This window comes from Aethalodelphis obliquidens, unplaced genomic scaffold, assembly GCF_003676395.1.
Source record: "Aethalodelphis obliquidens isolate GAN/ISIS:26980383/991018 unplaced genomic scaffold, ASM367639v1 scaffold16, whole genome shotgun sequence".
NCBI lineage: Eukaryota > Metazoa > Chordata > Mammalia > Artiodactyla > Delphinidae > Aethalodelphis > Aethalodelphis obliquidens.
Window position 1 is genome coordinate 6998761 of NW_020837960.1, and position 23610 is coordinate 7022370.

Consider the following 23610-nt stretch of genomic DNA (forward strand, 5'->3'; position numbering starts at 1 on the left):
TACTAAACTAAGATAAACATAAAACCAGAAACCAGTCAGTCACATACAGCAAACCCCAAGTCTACAGTTGCTCCAAAATCCACTGCCTCAATTTTGGGATGATTCATTGTCTATTCTGCTATTCCACAGAGGCAGGATTCATCAAGTTGATTGTGGAGATTTAATCCACTGCTCTTGAGGCTGCTGGGAGAAATTTCCCTTTGTCTTCTTTGTTCTCACAGCTCCTGTGGTTTAGCTTTGGACTTGGCCCTACCTCTATGTGTAAGTCACCTGCAGGTGTCTGTTCTTCACCCAGACAGGACGGGGTTAAAGTAGCAGCTGATTAGAGTCCTCTGGCTCACTCAGGCTGGGGGGATGGAGGCGTATGGAATGCAGGGCGAACCTGCAGTGGCAGAGGCCAGCATGATGTTGCAGCAGCCTTACGTGCTCCATGTGTTCTCCCAGGGAAGTTGTCCCTGGATCACGTGACCCTGGAAGTGGTGGGAAGTGTGGATAGTGACACATGCTTGCACACAGGCTTCTTGGTGGCTGTAGCAGCAGCCTTAGCATTTCATGCCTGTCTCTGTTGTCCACGTTGAGAGCCGCAGCTCATGCCTGTCTCTGGAGCTCGTTTAGGCAGTGCTCTGAATCCCCTCTCCTTGCACCCCCTTAAACAATGGTCTTTTTCCTCTTAAGCAATTCCAGACTTTTCCCAGACTCCCTCCTGGCTAGCTGTGGTGCACTCGCCCACTTCAGGCTGTTTCACACAGCCAACTGCAGTCCTCTCCCTGGGTTCTGACCTCGGAAGCTGGAACCTCTGCTCCCAGCCCCCACCCTCTCCAGCTGGTGAGCAGACAAGCGTCTCGGGCTGGTGAGTGCTGGTCGGCATGATCCTTTTTGTGGGAATCTCTCCATTTTGCCCTCTGCACTCCTGTTGCTGTGCTCTCCTCCATGGCTCTGAAGCTTCCCCTCCTGCTACCTGCCATCTCCGCCAGTGAAGGGGTTTCCTAATGTGTGGAAACTTTTCCTCCTTCACAGCTCCCCAAGAGGTGCAGGCCCCTTCCCTATTCTTTTGTCTCTGTTTTTTTCTTTTGCCCTACCCAGGTACGTGGAGATTTTCTTGACTTTTTGAAAGTCTGAGGTCTTCTGCCAGTGTTCAGTAAGGGTTCTGTAGGAATTGTCACACATAGAGATGTATTTAAGATGTATTTGTGCAGAGGAAAGTGATCTCCATGTCTTACTCCTCCACCATCTTGAAGATCTCCCCGAAATAGTTATTTTGTAACTTTACTGATTAAAGAGAAGAAATAATTGAAAATAGAACAATGAATATAAATTTTAGGCATTATAATCATTCTTTCCTAGATTAAAACAAATAAAATGTTAAGTGGAAGTTATTTACCTTAATGGTGGAATACAGTCTTTCCAACCCATGGAATGAGACACTCATGACTCTCAGCTGCAACTAGACATTTATTTTATGAGGATTTTTCATAACTACTAATATTGTAGTGCTCCAACATTCTCTTTAAGTCTGCTAACAGATATATTAAATATAATGTAATTACAATGAAGATGAAAAAATATGTTCAAAATTCAAAGACTAAGAAATGACCATGACAAAAAATAAAAATGGTAATAGTAAATACATGAGTTTTAAATGAAATGTGTTTGTTTTTTACTTCTCATCTGTCATTTGCTTCTTCACCACTGTATTTTGGTCATGAAGGACTTTTATATCTGAATCAGTTTTCCTGTTATTTCTTTACCCACCACTACCAATATGGTTTGTGGCTGTCTCAGCAGAGCACAAGTTTACTAGAACAGGAAGCAAAAATTTTCATATTGGGTCACTAGGCTTATTGTTTCTACTCCTTGAATCCTGGAGCTATGGGAGAAATAGCACCAAATGTTGGATGTTAAGATCATATAAAACATTTGGATAAAGTTGCCCCCACCCTGCAATGTGTTCTCACCTAGCTGGCAGATATAAATAATTCTTCAAAAGAACATTTCACCATTCTATCAAACCAGCTGCCTCAGGATCGTGGAGAAAATCATAAGAGCAGTAAATTCAATGAGCATGCACCCATTATGTGATGACAGGCATAGCTGGGGAGAGATGCTGAATGGTATCCACAGAATGGGTCATCCTACCCACTTGATTATTAAAATCCTCTGCTAATGTCACCCTTTGGTGAACATTCATATGGAACACAAACATATTTACATTTTTTGCCTATTCTGAAGGGTCCATCCACACGTCTTCCCCAAATTTTTGGGTCACAAAGTTTCCCAGGTTCACTGCTCAAAGTTCTGTCCATTTCAAGAATATTCCTTCACCATTGTCCTTCAGGGTTGTCCCAGAAAGAGGTTATTGTGCCACAACTGTCTACTTTTGAGTGGCATCTGCATATTCTGCAGAACCATCTGTCTATCTGGCTCAGATCTTCTCTTCTTCTGTCAACTGAGTGTGGAGAATTCCCCATATGGTTATAGGTGTAGGCTGAGAGAAAGAGGACTGTAGGGCAGAAGTGGAGATAATAAGCATTCAAGGACACATCTTTATATAACTTCATATGCCTTCAAGATATGCTGAAGCCCAATCATGTATATGCCACTTCCATTTGATGATGGAGTACAGCTGTGCATGCCCAGTTGTATGGCTTTGTGAGTCAGATAACACCCAGTTCGTGATGGGCAGCTAAGAGCTCACAGAAACTTGGTAGCCCATGGTCAAGTGTTCAGTCTTTACTAAAGCCCAGTAAATGTCCAATAGTTATTTCTTAAAAGGAGAATTGGTATCCACAAAGAATGGCAGGGCTTTGCTTCAAAATTCAAAAAAGCTTGCACTGTGATTTATCTAAAGGGCTTGCCAAAGTCTCCAAACAGCGTCCGTATCTGCCACTGACACTTCAAGTGTCACAGGAGTTGTTTGATCATACAGCAAAAACAGCAGAGTAGGTTACACAGCAACCTTCTTATTACACAGCAACTTCTCTTATTCTGGTCCCACTCAAATATAGCAGCTTTTCAGGTCACTCAGTAAATAGGTCAGAGTAACACAACCAAAGGAAGAATATGTTGCCTCTAAAATCCAAAAAAGCCTGCTAAGTATCGTGTCTATTTTTTTTATTGTAAGAGGGCCAGATGCTACAACTTATCCTTCACCTTAGAAGAGATATCTTAGTATGACCCACACAACCACACACACCCCCAAATTTCACTGAGTTAGAGGGACCCTGAATTTTTGTTGGGTTTATTTCCTACCTTCTGGCACATAAATGTCTTACCAATAAATTAGAGAAGTTGCTACTTCTTGCTCCCTACAGCCAATCAGCATAGTATCATAAATGTAATGGATCAGTGAGATATCTCATGGAAGGAAAGGCTATCAAGATCCCTGAAAACTAAATTATGACATAGGACTAGAGGGTTCATATCCCCTGAGATAAGACAGTGAAAGTGTGTTGCTGGTCATGTTGCCTGAAAGCAAAATGCTTCTGTTGATCCTTATGGAGAGAGATAGGGAAAAAAATCACTTCCCATATCAATAGCTTCATGCCAGGTATCAGGGGATATATTAATTTGCTCAAGTAATGACTCTGTACAACAGCTGCATTTGGAATCACCATTTTGATTAAGTTTTCAATAATTCACTGTCTTTCTCCAAGATTCATCTGTCTTCTGCACAGTTCAAATAAGCAGGTTGATTAAGGATGCAGGGAGAATCACCACCCCTAGTCCTTCAGGTTCTTGATGGTGGCACTAATCTCTGCAATGCCAGGAAGCATGCGATATTTCTTTTGGCTTACTATTTCCCTAGATAAAGGAAATTCTAGTGGCTTCCAGTTAGCCTTTCCTACCATGATAATCTTCACTCTCCAGGTCAAGAAACCAATGTGGAGATTCTATCAGCTGCTGAGTATATCTATTCCAATTATGCATTCTGGAACTTGGGGAGTAACTAAAGGAAGCTTCAAGCACCCACTTTACTCACTGTGAGGTGAACCTGAGCAACAACTTCACTGATCACTTGACCTCCATAAATCTCTACTCTAACTGATGGGCCACAGGGACATTTTGGGTCTCCTGGAATTAGTGTCACTTCATAGTCAGTGTTCAATAATTGCTGAAAACTATGATGTTTTCCCCCTAGATTCCAGTTATCCTAGATCCCTTTGGAGAAGCTGGGAAAACATTAACAGTATAGATTTTTGGTAGAATACTGAGGTCATTCTTTAAGGGGACACTGCCTCCCTTTCATTCAAGGAGTTCTAGGTCTGTAAACTGGTTCAAGTCTGGGAATTGATTAAGAGGCTGTGGCTCTCTGTTTTTATGATTCAGGCTGACTTTTGTTCACTTGACCTAGAACTTTTCTGCTTATACAGATAAAATAAGAATTTAGTACACTATACAGTTCAAGTGAGAACATAGCAGGTTTCCTATCTATTTCACTTCTAGGAACACCATGAGCAACTATCTAACTTCATAAGTCTGTGCAAGTCAGACTATTCTGATTGCTACTTTTACTCTTCTGTCCAAACCCATCTTGCTTTTGGTGGTTGAGTGCCACCACATGGTCCCTGACATCCCAGGATTTGATTATTCCCATTGCATTTAAGTTTCCCAATTCAGTGACCACAGTTCCCATTGTAAGGTCTTTCATACCTACAGAGAAGAGCGATCAAGGGATCTTCAAAATGTCAGTGGTCCCCTCACAAATTTATTTCTCTCAGTATTGGTGAAACATATGTATTCTGGATCCTCTCAGTGTGAGTGTGTATGTCTTAAATGACAAATCCATTCTTTCTAATCTACTTAAGTCATTGAATCCCTTCTTCTACCTTAAACCATGGCAGGTCTGGTGTTACTGAGTAGGCTCACTGTGGGGCACTTTTTGTTCCATGTTTCAGTAACCACTCAAATAATTAGAATCTTCTTAGTTCCTGAATTACAATATTAAACACAGAATCTCTTCTTAGTGAGCAAATATCAATAAATTTAATCTGATACAACTTTATATTTCTTCCACCATTATCTCACATCATTAGTATCCATCCCCACACATGTTTTCTGAATTTTGCTTGTATTAATTAGAAAACTCAAGTAGTTCTTTTGTAGTGAAGCACATCTTCTTATGGGTCACATTTTCTTCCTTGCCTTTATGGGCCTGCTGGGACTAAATCTAGATATGGGTCTAGAAGCAAAGAGGGGTAATGGTGGTGTGTTCTGAGGGCAATCATTATTGTCTTACATGGCAACTGCCTCAGTGAAAGACATTTAAGTCTCCTCGGGTAATGCAGAGCTAATCCCCTCAGAAGAGAGTCCACTCCCACTTGGGGGTGGGGAGGTTCTTCCACTGTAAAGAACACTAATCTGAATTGAGGAGCTCAATGTACCTATCTTCATCAGACTGTGGGAATACCCATCCTAATTTACAGGACCCCATTCATTCTTAATCAATGCCCTCACTTTAAGAGTAGACTCCCTATGAGACTGGAAATTCAACTTTTGTTTTAATTCAATCAGTTGCAGGATGAGATTCTGTATTTGATTTTTGGCAATCTTAGTCCTGGGTCTACAGGAGACAAGGGTATCCTTCATGTCCCACATAGGAGCTTCCAGGTTATTTATGCATGGTTGAGCTGGTTATTCAAATCACTGAGCTCAACCTATTTTTCTCCACTTTGTCCAGGAACATGAGGAACAACCAGTCAACTTTATTATATTGATTGTTTTCCAAAAATGTTTAAAAGTATTGTATATATTCAGCATCTTGATTCTTATATGTGGTTGATTAGGAGTATTCAATGAAGATATTCTGGGAATCTTTATAAATAGTTAATGTTATGATCTCTCAGTGCTGTCTTTACTACTAGGAAAAGAGTTATTTGTGTCTATAAATCTAATAACATTGGAGAGACAAGGTCAAAAGCTTCAGAACAAACTAAGAAAACTCATCTTTAAAATTCTGTTCTTCTAGAACCAGTTTTGGTACAAAAATCATCTCTATTAGTCAGGGTTCTCTGAAAAAACAGATATACACTCATATATATGAAATGTGCCATAAAACACAGTAGAGTCAGTGGTATAGTTCCAGTCCAATTCCAAGAACCTGAGAATGAGGAGAGCTGATGATGTAAGGTCCAATCCAAGTGCAGGAGAAGACATCTGTCCCAGCTCTAAAACATGCAGAGAGAGCAAATTCTCTCTTACTTCATCTTTTGTTCTATTCAATCCTCTATGGGTTTGGATGAAACCCATAAGTATTGGGGAGGACAAACTGCTTTACTCAATCTACCACTTCAGATGTTAGTCTCATCGAGAAATATCTTCACAGCAGCACACAGAATAATGTTTAACCAAAATTCTGGGTACTCTGTGTTGTACTCAATTTGAGTACAACATAAGACTAACCCTCCCAGTGTTCCTCCTCCATCCAAGCAGAATCTCTAAAACTAGTCCATCTTTCTATCTTTCCTCCTGTGGGACCCAGAGTGGACACTTCTTTCCTCTCTATCTTAGTTATCTCTATCTCAGTCTGTCCTATCTTCTATGGCATTGCTCCCTCTGGATTTCAGCCTTTTTCTCTAGTCACTCTTCTCTTTCATAGTCATTTTCCTACCTTTTGAATTTTTAAATTTTCTAAAATTAGAAATTAAATACATCTTACTAAAGTATCAGATGACTCTATATTAAAACACTACTTGTAACACATAAGCCACATGCAACATGCTTTTTAGAGCTACAAAATGTGACAAGACATATGGTATGATTGACAATACACTGGGAGGTATATGCAAGAAAAATACATTAGAATTTAATTAGGCTTTTGTATTGCAAGGGGGTGAGATCAGTAGGAAAAATTAAAAAGAAGAAATTTAAAATATTTAAATTATAGTTTAAAAGCTGTTAAAAGGCGTAACGCAAGTCTAACTTTGAAAACAAAGAATATGAGAGATGCCACTTTATATAATAAAAAGTTGTCATCAGTCTCCTTCCTGCTGTTTTAAATTATCACATCTACTACAATAATTGGGGGTAGGATAAAATTTATATTATTAAATCTGGAAGCTATGTGCATAAGTCATAGATCTAAAGTTAAAGATCCCACGTCAGCATTATATAGTGTTATGTTCGGTATGAAGTTGTAAAGAATAATTACACCATGGTCTGAGATAGGGTTGTGAATAAGGTTATAAATGTGTAATGAGAAAAAGTACAACTATTCAATAACACAAAAAGTATTCAGTATCAACTATTCAACTAGAACCTGAATTAAAAGAGTCTATTGTGCTGTTGACTTCTTACCTCATTAAATTAATTCTAGAAACTGAACACTAAATATAAGGATCGGTGACTCTTTGCCAACAGAACATTCTGCCAAAACCTGCAAAGATTGTTACTATTTTTGAGCATTTTTGATACTGAAATGAGTGTGTTGAGCAATACAGAGATAGTTTGACTAAAGAGTAAAGGCTGACTTGAAATTAAGCCATTGCCTGTAATTTACATTTTGTTTGGTGGCAACTTGCAGAAATTGTTCAGTGACTCACTTCATAAATATGTGGTTCTCCACCGCTCATTATACTTTTCTTCTATGGTACATTGACATGGGAAATATGTTAGAACCAATGAAAAGCCTTACTTCTTTTGACCCCTACTAATAAGATCTAATTGGATTTTTCCCTTTATTTCCCTTTATTTCCCTTTATTTCATTTTCATAATGTGTTAGGTATTCAGTTCTCACTTGCTCAGCATGATCATCTCTGTGTTTCTAAACTTGCCTTTAAGAGACAATGGATCATTAGCTAATGACTATAGTTGACTGTGATAGTCTCTCAAGAGCAATGAAGGGTAATGAGGGCAGTGACTAAAAACAGAAAATCAAAAAGAATATACCTTTAATAAATATAGAGTGCAAACCACTACAGGATGAAGATATGTAGGTCCAAGTGGCAAAAATCATGAAATAGCCTTGTTGACATTAATAGTCTAAGGAAAGTTGAGATAGTAAAACAAAAGAATCTAAGCACTTACAGAATTGAGGATTCCAAGGAAACATTAAAAAAGACAAATTCACTTTTTTAAAAAATATGACCTTAAAGTTATACTCATGTTTAAAAGACAAATGAGGAAACAAAAATGTGTATATTTTGTGATTTTTTTAAAGGTTAGAATTCTTGAAATTTCTATTTGAATGATTATAATTTGAAATAAATAGGTGGAAAAACAGTGCATTTAAAAAACTCCTCCAGAACATACAAGCATACAATTCAATAAGGGGAGCAGATGAAAAAATCGTGTCTCTGCTTTATGTCAAAGTGACTAGTGCTATTCAGGGATATGAACCATCTTTGTTTTCTAGGCACCAAGAGAGCTTGTTTATCTTATTGTTATTCAGTCTTGTGAGACTGCTTTCTCACTTTCCTTCTGTTTTCTTAATTTACTTCCTTTACTCAGACAGTATTAGGAAGTGAATTTTGTACGTGTGTAATTCCTTGTTGCAGTGTATAATTTTGAGATCTGGAGGGTGTAACTGTCCTGCAGTCTTATTTATTTATTTTGTTAATTCTCATTTTGTATACTAAGCCACTTCTCTTCATCTTATTTCCCAACTGCTCACATTCGCACCTATATTGCTTTTCATGTAGTAAGGTGTATGCAACTTGGCACCTGCAGTGAGCTGGTATATACAATATGAAAATTGAGAAGAACCGAGCGTAGCTTATCCACAATCATTACTGAGACTTATCTGTATGCCTTGCCATATTGTGAAAGATAGAATTTTATTCCTAGAACACAATTTACATACCTACCAACTTGCTCCAAAAAGAATCCATGGTAGAAGCAACGGGCAAAGGACTTAAAATGTCAGATTTGGAAGAGAATCTAATGATGACAAATCAAAATTTAGTCATTTTATACATGAAGAAATAGGTTCTTTTCTGAAGTCTTAAGAGTGGACATTGCAAATGAGAAGTTGTTTTTTAATATGAGTGAATTTGTTCTAAGTCGCCAACATACACAATAATAAAAAAGATAGGTGGATGGATAGATAGATGATAGATAGGTAGATAGATAGATAGGTAGGTAGGTAGATGATAGATAGACACCCAGCATATAAATATTAAACTTGTTCAGTCTCAGTTTTGGATGAAGCATAAATACAATCAATATTGAATATAAAAATATAACTTTGACTATTGTTTCCTTGAAGAAGAAGATTAGCCAAAATTGATGATTGACTCTCAGCCCCCTTATCCACATGATGGATTAAAAAAGAAAATGTGTTAAAAAGAGAGAGGCTATTCTTTGAGTATTTTTTTTTTTTTTTTTGGAGAGGGCAGCATCATGAGGCCCTATCCTCCAGTGGTACAAAGTGGGGTGAGTAAAATGTCACTCAATGAAGAGAAAGGAGGAGCTTGATACCTCTCTGCTTCATTGCATAAATTTGTGTGTGCCTCCCATCTGAGAAGTCTAGAGACAGGAAACAAGAGAAGTGGAGTGGCTAGTTGATTTGGCAGGCAAGTGGAGAAGAAATGCTGCTATTGGAAATGGCATGCACTCCTAGAGTATGTAAAAATAAAATGAATAACTGACATGAATCAGAGTATGTTTTAGACACCTAGCAGGGCTGGAAAGTACAAAGCTTGTTTATGGCAGCATAAGGTGACTGCCATAACTGTTGCCTTAACTCTCCTCCCTGAGCTGGCCACAAATTTTAGCTAAGTGGATGAGGAGGTGGAAAAGTATGAGGGGAAGAACAACACCATCCTAGCCTCCCACAAGAGGCCAGCAAGTGACATGTCCCCAAAAGATCAGGTAGATGGCATTTTCAATCAGATGTGAGTTTCATTACCATTAAGAACCAGGTGTATGTAACATCTGAGCTGAAAATATGTTGTTTTTTAGTGCAACTGTGTGACATTTTATTATAGGAGTAAGTAAGCCAAAAAGCAGGACACTACCTGAGTTTTCAACCAAGGGTAAACGAAGAACTTTATCGCTGAACACATTTTTAATAGACAACTAGAGAGAAAAATAAAGATGCTTTCTGATTATATCCACAAGTTCTGGTTTCTCAATGCACCATTACAGTATACAAACCATTTGTGCTTTCAACAACAAAAATGTAGATATATATATGTTCAGAGGACATAAAACTTACAGTAGTCTATTAGACTGATGTGCAATGAAAGAACTATTGTTTTATTGCTCAAATCTTATCTCTAATTTAGCCTTAACTCTCCAAATGGTGGACAACATATTCTAGTCAATTTAATGTGTTTTACTCCTTCAAAAGAGTATTGTTTCAGGTAATTCATGATATACAATTCAATCTTTTAAAGGTAAACTGTCATTTCACAATTCTCTTTTCTTTTCCTGCCTTAGCCCTTGGGCTGATTTCAGCTTCCAGAAATTGAGAGGAGGATGGGTTTTTTCTGGCTGACTTTTGATGAAATCCAGCTTACCTTCTTTCACCTTTGTGCTTGTCATGCCTCTGTGTCTACTGCCGAAGTATCCACATGAACTAATTTCCCTCCAGCAACAAGCTCTGAACATTTGGTGTTCTTCTCTCTAGCACTGCAAGTCCCTTTCAGGACTGTGAGTTCACTGTTTCACTCCCTTCACTCTGGGAGATATAGGAATCCTTTAAGTTATTTCCTCTCCATGCCAGGACCACAAGGAGTGTGGATTTACAAGGGCAGTTCTCTCCAGCCCCCTGCCCAGCTGCCAGTGCTATCTTACAATGGAAACCAAGTGCTGGTACTGGGATATAGGTCAACTGAGGTAATTGATATGAGAATCTTCAGGATGGGAGAGGAAGGTGAGATTCTGGGGAAAACATGATCAGCAACAGCTCTGCAGTCTATTCTCTCAATGTGAGGAGTTGTGTGCCCAGGGGAAAGAAAGAAGGAAGGTAAGCTGGACAAACCTCCTTGTAAACATGCTAAAGACAAGCTTCTTGGCTAACACATTAATGATACTTACTATCAAAGACCCTTTATTTATGTAATGCTCTTAGCTGGATGTTCCTGGTTTGTCTAGCATTGTGTATGGTAAACAAATCTAGAATATGAAAATTTATAGGCATAGCTCCCTGGAAGAAGTCATGTAAGCTATGTAACTATCTGAGTATAAAATGAAGATGTTTCAGGAGTGAAATGTTGTCTCCACTTTATGTACATAATCCAGCCATATATATTTCTTAGAAATGTAACATATCAATCTGGACAGAGCACATCATAATGTGGCAAGCAAAGTCCTACTGAAAAGTACTGATGGTCTCAAACCTTCACATATATCTAGTAGTTAATTATACCCTTTAAATGATTAGTAAAGTTTGGTACCAGGTAAAATGTCTGATTAATGCAAATCTGACTTGACAATTTAATTCCTTCTGTTATACATAACTCACTTTCACTTCCCAAATATAGAAGCTATTACACAGATTGATCTCTGTGCAGATAGCAAGGTTAAAAACAAGTTATAGTGTAAATTTGATTAAGATTTGATTACTTCTAATGAATAAAGCAGTTTATAAAATATTGCAAAAATTGAAAAGGAACATGTTTTGCTGAGCATCTATTATAAAGCAATTGTACTACTCAGGAATTATTGCTTTGTGGGTTTTCCCCTCAGACTTTATTTCAAGAAGCGTCAAACTTACTGAAAGTCAATAGAACAGTCGATGAACATTGTTGACCTTAAAAATGAAATAACAAGGTCTGTAGCTAGCCAAAATGAGTTTATTTGGGAATAACAGAGGAACTGTAATTTCAGACAAGCAAACTATGGCAAAACGTAGGCAAGTTTAAAGAGACCAAGGGAAGGCCAGATTTTACTGGGTTTTAGAAGGAAACTGGGGAGGGCTTTTTTGTTTGTTTGTGACTTTTTTGTTTGTTTGTTTGTTTAAGCTGCAAGCAGTGGGCAGCTTATTGCTGCTGGGTCAGAAGAAGGAAATCTTTCTTCCTGCTGGGGTCAGTAAACTGCAGTTAGTGATACGTTCATGAGAGCCCTCCCTGCACGGCTTCCCAACTCCATTCTGACTTAGGTTTCCCTTGCTCATTTTCTCAACACACATACATCATTCACCTGGATTCATTAATTGTTAACATTTTTCCATGTCTGTTTTATCTCTCTATATAAATATACATTTTACTGATGCATTTAAAAATAAAAGTTGTTGCAGATTTTATGATGCTTTATCCCTAAATATTTCAGCATGTATTTCCTAAAGCCATTGATTTATAGAGCCCCACTATTATTACTATACCCAAGGAAACTAACATTTATCCAATTATATTACCTAATATAGAGGCTATATCCAAATGTTCCCAATTCCCCAGTAATATCTTTATAGCTGCTCTTAGTTTCCACTGGTGAATTTTTGAGGATTTTCTCACTTGTAGGCTACAGACACATAGTTCAAATTAACTAAAGTATAAAAAAGAAATGTATTGGCTCATAAGATTGAGAAGATCTGCAATTCATAATATATATAAATGTTGAATCACTATTTCGTACACCTGAAACTGACATAACATTGTATGTAAATTATACTTCAATAAAAAAGAAAAAGAAAAAAAAAGATTGAGAAGATCTGGACTGATTTTAGGCAGAGCTCTAAGTGCTCAATATCATCATCAAACCTCTTCTTTCTCTCTCTCTTCTCTCTCTTTCCTCTCCCTTCATCTTTCCATTTTACTCTCTTCTCTATTATGTTATTCTCAGGTAGGATTTCTCTATGTTGTGCAACTGTAGCTTACATCACTTACAGTTTGGAGTTCAAAAGAAGAATGCTTTTCATCTAAGAACTCCAGCAACCATCTCAAGGGTTTATTTTCACTGGCCACATCTAATTTTTTGTCAGGGGCTACTCCTGAAATTATAATGTTGTTCAAGCCTAGGGCACATGTCAGCTCTTAGAATGTGAAGTTAAGTCAGCTTAAACCATGGTGCAGAGAAGGGAAAGGAGTAGTGGTCCAAAAGGGAAAAGCATTCAGATTAGTTTAAAAACAGTGGGAGGTATCAATACAACCTTGAGCCAAGAATTTAAAGATGAATAAATGTTCCAAGGCTAGAAGCTCCCACTGTGTGGATGGGGAGATGAACAAATGCACACAACATTGATACCAAGTGCAATAGTAAAGGCCTAATTCAAAGTGAAGTTATAACATGAAAATATTCACTTAGATGCTTTTTAATCCAGAGTATCTACCTTCATGTGTAAAATAAAATACTTGTTCTTGACCTTTGCTCAAACAAAATGTAACTATATAATTATCACATTTTGGTTTTGGAATTATTTTTTATATTAAATGGCTGAAAAACTCCAGAGTAGGCTGTCTCAGGGTTAAAGGGTAAAAAGTACATTACTTCAGTTCTACTTTTGCACACCCATTATTTCCAGCCATTCTACTAACCATTGGGATAAAAGCTTTCAAGAAGCTTAAAGTTCAGCAAAGCTGCAATAGAAAATTGCCTTAGTTGTGATGCCTGTCCTTTTTAATGGGTCCCAGAGCTTATTCTTCTCCTTGACTTCACCTATTTCTCATTTCCTGTCAATGCCCTGCATGCTGTTGGTACCTATTTTGCTCTGATTTCTGTGTGATTTGTATCTTCTTGGTTCCTGGCTGTCTACCTAAGTTCTGGCCCCATCACTTTCCTGACCCCAATTTTTCATGTATGTGCACCACTTTGCTTCCCCAAACCCAGTAAGTTTTTGACTCACTAGCATGAACACGTTCGTGTAATAATGCGTGTAAAAGGTCAAAGCAGAACTAGTAAAATAAACATCGTATTTTACACCTTCACGAGCAATAACACATCAAAAGTAACATTATGATGTACCTAAGTATTAATTATGACATCTTGTCTATGTTAGCTAACTAGTTCTAAATATGTGTTTTCCTGCCCAGATCTTGTCTCATAAATGTATTATTTAAGAACTTTTCATTTTTAGAGTTTTTATTACTAGAAATAACATTATTTTGCACACTTTCACATATATGTCTTAATGTCCAACTCTATCAATTTCCTTGGAATAAACTATGAACAAAATACATAAATTAGGATAAAAGTGGGATAAAATTCATAAAAGTGTTAAGGGTTCTTTCATTAATATTGACAAATTTATTTCCCAAAAGATGGACTAATTTTCATTCCCACCAGTAGCATGTGAAAATGCCTTTTCCTTATTCCTTAATTATTTATATTACCATTTGTTTCAAATCTTTGCAAAATCGAGAAGCAAAAGATACTTTAACCAGTTTCAATTTATTTATTTGATTACTAATGACAGCAAACATTTATAGATATATTGATTATACATTTGGATTTCCTCCTCCATTAAATATGTATTGTTATTTCACCTAAAGTATATATTAGGATATTAATGCTGATCTTACCAACTTATATCCACACTGAGTAACATATATATACTAATCTACTTTCTAACATATTTATGGTAAATATGTCTCCATTTTACTTTGTTGCCTTTTAAATATATCATTTTGTTTAATTTTTTGGTTTAAACATAAAACATATATTTTCTGATGGTTAGATTCACATCCAATTCATCTTTGTGTCTTGGTATGCCACTATAAGAAGCATACTGATATTTTTGCATCAAACAAACATATGTGTACGTGTATGTGTAAAAATTTCAGCGAGTGATTTGAATTTTGTTACACACTAAAAAAAAAAAGATGGTTTGATTTATCATAAATATAGCTAATGATATCATAGATAAGAAGAATCCAATGTTTCAGGATGATAGAGGTAAATTATCTCCCCTTTTCATTTATTTTTAAATAGCCTCATTTGTATTTTGGCCAAAGTAAAGGACAACATGTCAATTTAATACAAATATATCATTTCTGAAAACTTCATTTTTATTAGAGTGTGGGGTTGTGATTGGGCTGACATTTCTTTCATAAGCCTTTTCAAATATCTTCATTGTGTCTTTAGCCATTAAAACCTCTCTCACAACTGTCCACTAATAATTTTAAATTTGACAGTGTTATCTATGTTGGGGCATTTTAACACTGACTAGGTAGATAATTGACCTATGGTTGTTTTCTTCTTGCCAATTCAGACATGAAATCCTAAAAACAGTTATCCAATAGTAAGAGGCATGAGGACTTGACAACTACCTTGTGACATCTAAGCACCCAATTTAGTGTTTCCCCTTGCATCTTTTAGACATGTGGAATATCTGCTGTATAATTAAGGAAGTTGGTAAATAAAAGGTATTTTCTTTTGCCTCAAAATTGAAGAAAAGCCTCATTTTATTCCTGAATTATTGTTGCTCTTTGACTTTTTGGCTTCTATTCAATTTAGCTTCATGGCAGGTAGACACCTGCACATTTAATTTTCATGTCTAGTACTGTCCATCACTGCTTGTTCTGAGTATTAAAGGGAAGAGGAGACCAAGTTTGAAAAAAGAATCCCAGTAAGTTTCAACCTTTACTAAATAAGAAGAAACATGAAGTAACTAGTTCTCTATTGGAGAAAACTAATGATGGCAAGAGACGTAGTAAGCTATGCAACTACCCACGTTTCTGATGTGAAGCTGTAGACTGAGGAGTGGAAGCTGTAGAGAAAGGCCACATTTCTGCTGAATAGCTGAGCACTGGGAAAGTAAACGTAATGAAGTGAGTAGCTTATCCGAAGTGTGGAGAATCTTCTCTTAAGCATATTATCTCAATGACTGAAAGCATCTGTCATGGCATAAGGGATCATACTCTGGGCCAAATTGACATGTTATCCTCCCTGCATATTATAGAAATGGAAGATACCTATAGCTATAATCATCTATTTAAAAGTGTAAAAACAAACCATTTTTTCATACATAAATACAGGCCTTGGAGTAATGCCACAGAGCAATTTTTCAAGCAGGTTTTGTGAAGCAGCCTTTGAAATTCCATCCAGTAATAACAAATGTCTTTAGAAAGCCAAATTGGCATCAAAGGACACATTTGTTTACTATAAACTCTCCTCATGATACACTCTTAGCTGTCACCATCTTTGTTGTCATAGATTCTTTGAAGTGCCAATTGTTAACAGCCAGAAACTTTCAGAATTGGGAAATTTGCTATAGTTTCTTATCAGTTGTGTTCCTTCTGATAGATCAAAGGACCTATTCACATAGATAGCTCATATATTGTAGATGTTTAAAAATTTATTTAGCATGTCACTGGTTTATTTCACAACTAATATCTAATAACGAGAAAGGCTGCAAATTTATTTACATAAATACAGAGAGTGCACATGAAAAATTGGAAACTATATCAAGGAGAGACATTTCAAGTATTCTTGTCTTTTGAAGAAAAATGAAACAAAGGGAACGCGTAGACAAGACTATCAGAGACAAGAAATTGAGCGTGATTTTGATTTGGAGTAGAATTTAAAAATTGTAAAAATAGTATTTAAAAAAACACAAAGTAGAACTCAAAATTACTTTCACTTATTAAAATGCAATCAAGATTTTGTTAGCTTTTATTGGAATATCACTCAGGATATGTCACCTCTAAAACTGTATAAGATCACTAAATGGGTTTCTGCACAGATCTTAGGTACATGCTCAAGTTCATTTCCAAACACAGATTTTGGCTTCACAATACTGACAGGAAATGTGGCTCTCATGGTTTCCTGTAGGTTGTTCAAACTGCAAACTGTTCCAGGAGTTACCATATGTGTTGGCATCTCTCTCTAATCCAGTTTTGAAGGACAAACTAAATCTAATGTAGAACCTCTGAATATGTGAGTATAGTGTCTTCTAAAAATATGATAAAAAATAATAAATTCAATGGAGTTTATTATAGCCTCCAAAGCCAGAGGGAGAGAGAGGGAGAGAAACAGAGAGTTTTCAATTCTTGTTTTCCTGGATTAATAACAGTGAAATTGTGGAAATAAAAGGGTAAGAAAAAGTAGTAAATATAATTCAATAATAGAACAGCAGCAACCAGTTCCAACTATGCCTTGTTAAATAAACGCTGGACCGTTTTACCTGGGTATTTGAGGGTGATTAATATGAACCTCACTTATTCTATATCAATGATTATACATCTCTGTGTGGAAGCCCTGGCTCAAGGAATATGAAATATATTCAATTTTTATGCTTTATCTGTGGAACTTAAAAAATGATTTTTTAAAACAATTTCAAATTTCTAAAGAAAGTCTAGAGTAATAAAGTTTAGCATTCGTACTGTGTACCAACCATGATCCATGTTAAATACAGAATGAGGTCTCCATGTGAATCAGCAAGACATTATTGGGCATTCAAACATGGGTGAGATATGGACCAATACTCTCTCTGATCCACCTCCCTGCAATTCTTCTTAAATAAAAATGCTACTGTGTTAATAATCAAAGAAGTCAGATTAAAATGCAGAGTGAGTCATTAATTAAGCAGAGAGGAATGTAAAACACAAGGGGACCTCAAAAACACTCTCATAGCTGATCAACTGTTAAATTTTCAATTTCTGAATGAGGAAAAGTGCTATGCTTACCCCTCCCTTTCTCTTTGCTCTGCTTCTTTGACTTTGCCTCAGTGCTCCTCCACATCCCTGGCTAAGAAAATAAAAGAGCAAAATCAGAAGTTTAAAACTGAATCACTATAAAAGTTTTCCCTTACAGAACACCAATATTTAAAATGTTTAGAAGCCATATAGAGCACAGGTGTTAATGAAACAACAGCTTTCCCAACTGAAGGAGAAAAAAAAATCATTGCCAATATTGTGTTTTCAATATCATCATCATCACCATTATTCAGATCATTCTTACTCATTTTTAGGAGAATTTTGTAGATGAATATGATCAATTAATAAACATTTGACCAGATGATTACAAGTTAAGAGCATGGGCTTTGAAAACCATCCATCTGCATTTTTCTTTAAATCCAGGCTTTTAAAATGTGATAGCTTTGCATCTATGAGCTTCGTTTTCCCATATTTAAAAGAGAAAAATCCCTACTATCAGTCTTCAATTAAAGTTTATGTAGAGGATATATTCAAACACACATTGGTAGACTGTATTATTTTTCACAGATATTGAACACTTCTATGGTAAGGAAGATTTACTTCCCCTTCTCGGTGATACCAGGCCAATGACATAGACTTGATTTTGCTTGCAGTAATTTTGCAGACCTGATGTGTATCATTTGTGGGCAGACATTTTGAGAAGCATCATGTGATTTCCCAATATATCTCTTTTTTTTCTCTTCCACAGATTGCTGATACTTCAGATAGAGGTGTTGCATTAACTGGGTACCAGAGTGAAGGTGATGCAGAGTAGAGTTGTAGCCAACCTGCAGTGAACATGTGGCATGAACAAGGAATAAGCTTTTGGTTTTGTAAGACAGTAAGACTTTAGAATTGTTATTTTGCCATAAGATGGGTTATCCTGAAAGATATAAGTACACTTAATATACTGATAATGAATGGTGATTATAATAAATTTATTCACAATGAAGAACTTCAATAATCAGAATATTTCCTCTTCTGATATTTCAAGAGGAGGTGCCCTAAAATAAAAAGGTATTGTCCACATTACAGAAACCTGTTAAAACAAGCAAACAAACAAAAAAATGAATTCTAGGGTGTGACAAAGGATACTTTGCTTGACCAAACTTTAATCAGATCCCCTGAACCCTCTCCCCAGCAAGACTCATCCATCTGCTTCCTTGCAGAATCTGGTTTTAACAAGAATCCTGCTAAGTTAGTTTAGAGATAAATCCCCACTACTGATACCTGATCACACTCCTAATACCCACTATCCTCCAGATGATATCTGATCACCTTAGCCTGCCTTCAGCAAGAATTCTGTTTGGTCAGTTCAGCCAGAGTCCTCCCAGACTTGATGTCTCCTCTTAGTAATTGTCCATTCACTAATTTCCCCACCCACATGCTTGCCATTTGGCTATAAATCCCCACAAGTTCTTTTCAGAATAAGCCCAATATTTGGAATTTAGCCCAGTTTTATTCTGGAGTCTCTTCCCTTTTGGCAGTATTTTTTTGGAATAAAATCTATGTTCGCTGCTTTAATTTTTGTCTGGCTCTGGTTTTCATTAATGAGTATATGGTGAAATCAGCACAGATTAATCCTAACGCCAGATAGTAAATTTTGTAGCTGAACAAGATTTACCATTTAATTTTGAATACTTCGCCTACCTTATTTTAGCAATAGGGAAACTGACACCCTATGAGCTGAGGCATTTTCCTAATTTCACTGAGCTATTAAAAAACACATCTAGAATCCAGGTCAAATTATTCTTAGATGCACAGTGTTAGCACTGACCCACAACTAAAATATAACACTATCCATATATTTGATGGTAAAGGGGAGAAGGGGCATCAGATGCTACATACTTGGGAATTATTAGGAAAAGGATAATTTTTTTTAAGTATCTATTTTCTAAGTTGGAGTAGGAAGCACATTTTAGAGAAACATAGTTCATATGTATACATTTTTGTACCTATGGTACCTTTTCTCAATGTGGTTCATAAAATATGACATAACATGTAGCTAGATTAAACACACATGTGAAGAAATTTGGAATAAAGAATAAGCAGACAAGGTGTTTCACTTTTTCTGTGCAGATAAAACCTCAGTGAAGTCTTATGGCCAGTTGTAGGTGCTGGGTCTCATTGAAAAGCCATGACCAATGGTGAAGGTTTAAGGCACAGGTGGAACAAACTACTGCAGAATTATTTTCTCACTAAATATTAAAAGAGAAACCATAACATATAATTGAATACACATACATCATCTATTTAATGTGAACAGAAAGCGTAGGAAACAGCAAAGACTTGAGAGTTTAAAATTCCATTTCAGAAGAATATTGGAGAGGTGAGAAGATGATCTACAATCAACTTTATGGGCTCTGTGTGGATTGCTTTCCTAGCCAAAAGGCTAAGAATTCAGATGGTATGAGAATGAATAACTGCTTGGGGATAAAGAAACCAGCAAATCTGGAGGGACAAACTTGAAGACTTGAGGAGCCTCAAGTAGAGTATTGGCTGATTCTGCCCTGAGAATACAGTTTTGTCTGCCTCTAGTTAACCTTTTATCCAAGGTATTTGTCAAAATGCCTAAGAACGCCTTATAAGAACAGGTGGTGTGTCTGCTTGTGTACTTTCTTGCTAATGAATTTTGCACATTTCACAGAATTCAGTCTGTGATTAACTTTCATTGTAACATATTTCCTGTAATGAGCGTATGGATTAAGGAACATCGAAGGTAATAATAGCTGCTATCAAAAGTAAACTTCCAAATTTCAGTGGGTAAACACAACAGAGCTTTATTCGTAACCAAGAGCAATGGATTTTCTACCCTCTTCAATATATGGCTTCTGAAATCTCCATGTATATTAATATCAAAGAAGAGGAGGTAGACTTAGAATAGACCGATTTGGTCCACATTCCATTGATCAAACTTAGTCAAGGAGAATAGAAAATACTGTCCTATGCTGGACAACACTATAAACCATAAAGGACAGCAAAATCCTTGGCAGAAAGATATATCTCTCTGCATTGGTCCACTTCTCTGATCACCAGATATCCTTGTAGTGCCTTTTTGCAGCATCTATTTCACACTCCCTCTTCCTCAAGAGGAAAAAATATCTCAAAGTCCATCTAGTTTGTTTCCATTTGTGCAAGTACAGGTGGACAAAATTTGTCTTAACAATTGTTTATCAAAGTCTTTTACATGCAGTTTCAGGGTTTCTTTCATAATACAACTTCCTAAAAAAATAGTAGGATTGTTTTCAATTTTCTTCATATTAAATTCACATATGATACTGAAAGTTCTCTCTGAGACATAACTGTCAAGTTTTATATATCCCATTGTTTTCTCAACCTTAATATCTCTCTAATGAGAGAATAGTGGTTATTTTGTGACTGTCTAAAATAATGGGTGGACAAAACACTTCTTTTTTCTTTGTCTGAGAAAGGCTTTATTTCTCTTTCATTTTTAAGGATGATTCACAGGGTGCAGAAATTCTAGGTTAGTGTTTTTTTTTTTTCTCTCAATACTTTAAATATTTCACTCTACTCTCTTTTTGCTTGCATGATTTATGAACATAAGTTGGATTTAATTCTTATCTTTGTTCCTCTATAGGTAAGGTTTGTTTTCCTCTAGCTTTTTTGCAAAAATTGTCCTTTTTCTTTGATTTTCTGTAGTTTGAAAATGATATGCCTAGTTATAGTTTGGGGGGGGGCTTTGTTTCAGGTTTTTTGCTTGTTTTTTGTTTTGGCATTTATCCTGCTTGGTTTTCTCCGAGCCTCCAGGATCTATAATTTAGTTTCTGACATTACTTTTGGGAAACTCTCAGTCATTATTTTTTCAAATATTTCTTTTGTTCTTTTTTTTTTTTCTTCTTCTGATATTCCCATTACATGTATGTTACACTTATGTTGTCCCATAGTCCTTGGATATTCTGCTCTTGTTTTTTGCTCTTTTTTTTTAGTCTGTTCTGTTCACTCTTCAGTTTTCAAAGTTTCTATTGATATGTCCTCACTTTCAGAGATTCTTAGCCATATCCAGTCTACCAGTAGTACCATCAAAGGAATTCTCCATTTCTGTAACAGTGTATCTGATCTCTAACATTTCTTTTTGGTTCTTTTCTAGGATTTTCATCTCTCTATTCATATTACCCATCTGTTCCTGCACACTGTCTACCTACCCATAAGATCCCTTAGCATGTTAATCATAACTGCTTCAAATTGTGTTTTTTTTTTGCCTTTTACTATGATTTGTAACATTTTCTTGATAGCCAGACATGATGTGCCAGGCAAAAGGAACTGCTGTAAATAGTTGTGCAGTGATGTAGTGACAAAGTGTGTGGGGAGGATCAGTGTGCTATAGTCCTATGATTAGGTCTGTCTTTTTGTGACTTTATGTCTCTAGACTGTGAACTTCACAAGTATTTCTCAATTTCTTCTCCTCTCCCCTTTGGTGGAAAAGTATTGCTAGAATGAGCTGAGTTGGATGTTTTCCTTCCTCCAAGTCAGTTAGGCTCTGAAAATACCCCAGCAGGTTAGGTTCTGGTTAACTAGTTTCTCCAAAATGTAGGCCTTGTTAAGAACGAGTAATCTGGCATATTTCAAAAATGTTCTTTTTCACTTTCCCCTGCCAGAAGTAGAAGGGGATTTTTCTCCAATATCTACTATGGTAATCTAGTCTTTCTCCTGGAGGTGAATTTCACAAGACTGTGGGAGTCCCACTATGACTGGGTCCTCATTGAGATTTCACTCTCAGAGTTGTCCACTCTGAGCCTCCAGCAGTTGGTCAATTATAGTTCAGGTTTTCACCTTTGTGAGTCTCTGCTCCAGTAAGATGTGCCTCCCATATTCACCTGTCTGTCTCTCCAATATTAGGGGCAGTGTCTTTCCCTGTGTCTTCCTCTCTCTTACTGATCCAAGAAAGGTTTTGATTTTTCAGCCTGTTCAGCTTTTTACTTGTTGTTAAAATGGGGTGATGACTTCCAAGCTTCTATATGTGAATCCCAAAACTGGAAGTTAAGAATCACCTTGAAAAATTTCTGGAAAATTTCTGTTTTGATTTATTTTGGCTTGCAAACCATCTAACCTTTTCTTAAGTGCATCTCCTTTTTTTTGACATTTTGCTATATACTACCAGTAACAATCAACAAACATTAACTTTCTGTTTTTCTAATGATCCCGATAGAGCTGTAAGCTCCATAGACCATCTGCTTCCCATGTAATTTTGGTCAGCTTTACCAAATATTTTGTAACGTGGGACAGTTTTTAGAAATAGTATTACTCAATTCCATATAGTTAAGGTAACTATAGCTGATGAAACAAACATGCCCTAAAATTTCAGTGGTTTGCCACAATAGTTTATATGTTAATATTTTGCCATTAGATAACATGGGACAGTTTTTCGAAATAGTATTACTCAATTCCATATAGTTAAGGTAACTATAGCTGCCGAAACAAACATGCCCGAAAATTTCAGTGGTTTGCCACAATAGCTTATATATGTTCATGTAAATATCAACTGGTGGTAGTGAAGGTAAGGAAGAAGTGCTATGCTCAATACAGTCAGTCATAACATATGCCATCTTCAATGTGTAGCTCTCAAAGTCGTCCTGAGTTTCAATATATCACTGGCACTAAGAAGAGAGAGGATGAGGAATCACATTTGGGTTCAGGCTTGGAAGTACTATACTTCATTTCTGTCCACAGTTTATTGTCCCAAATTTACTCATATGGCCCCAGAAGATAGAAGGAGACAGGAAATTTAGAAAAATACAACTCTCCATCATGGAAGGGGAGCACAAATCTATGTTTTATGGTCATATATTTTTCTCCAAGCCCCTGCTCATCTCTTACTGCCAGTGGTTACTGATATCAGCCAAAAATACCTTGATAATTCCTAATTAGTTAAATAAGATGAAACTAAGGGAAGCTAAGTGCTTGAAGTGAATGCTGTGTGGTCTTGCTCTGTGGGTGGGTCCGACAAATGACAAGACACAGTTGCCTCAAAGCTTTCTATGTCATAAAGCAAGGGGAATATAAAGGACGTAATGAGTCACATAGCATATAAGAGTAAAAAAAAAAAAGGTATTCTTTTTTTTTTTTTTTTTTTTTTTTTTT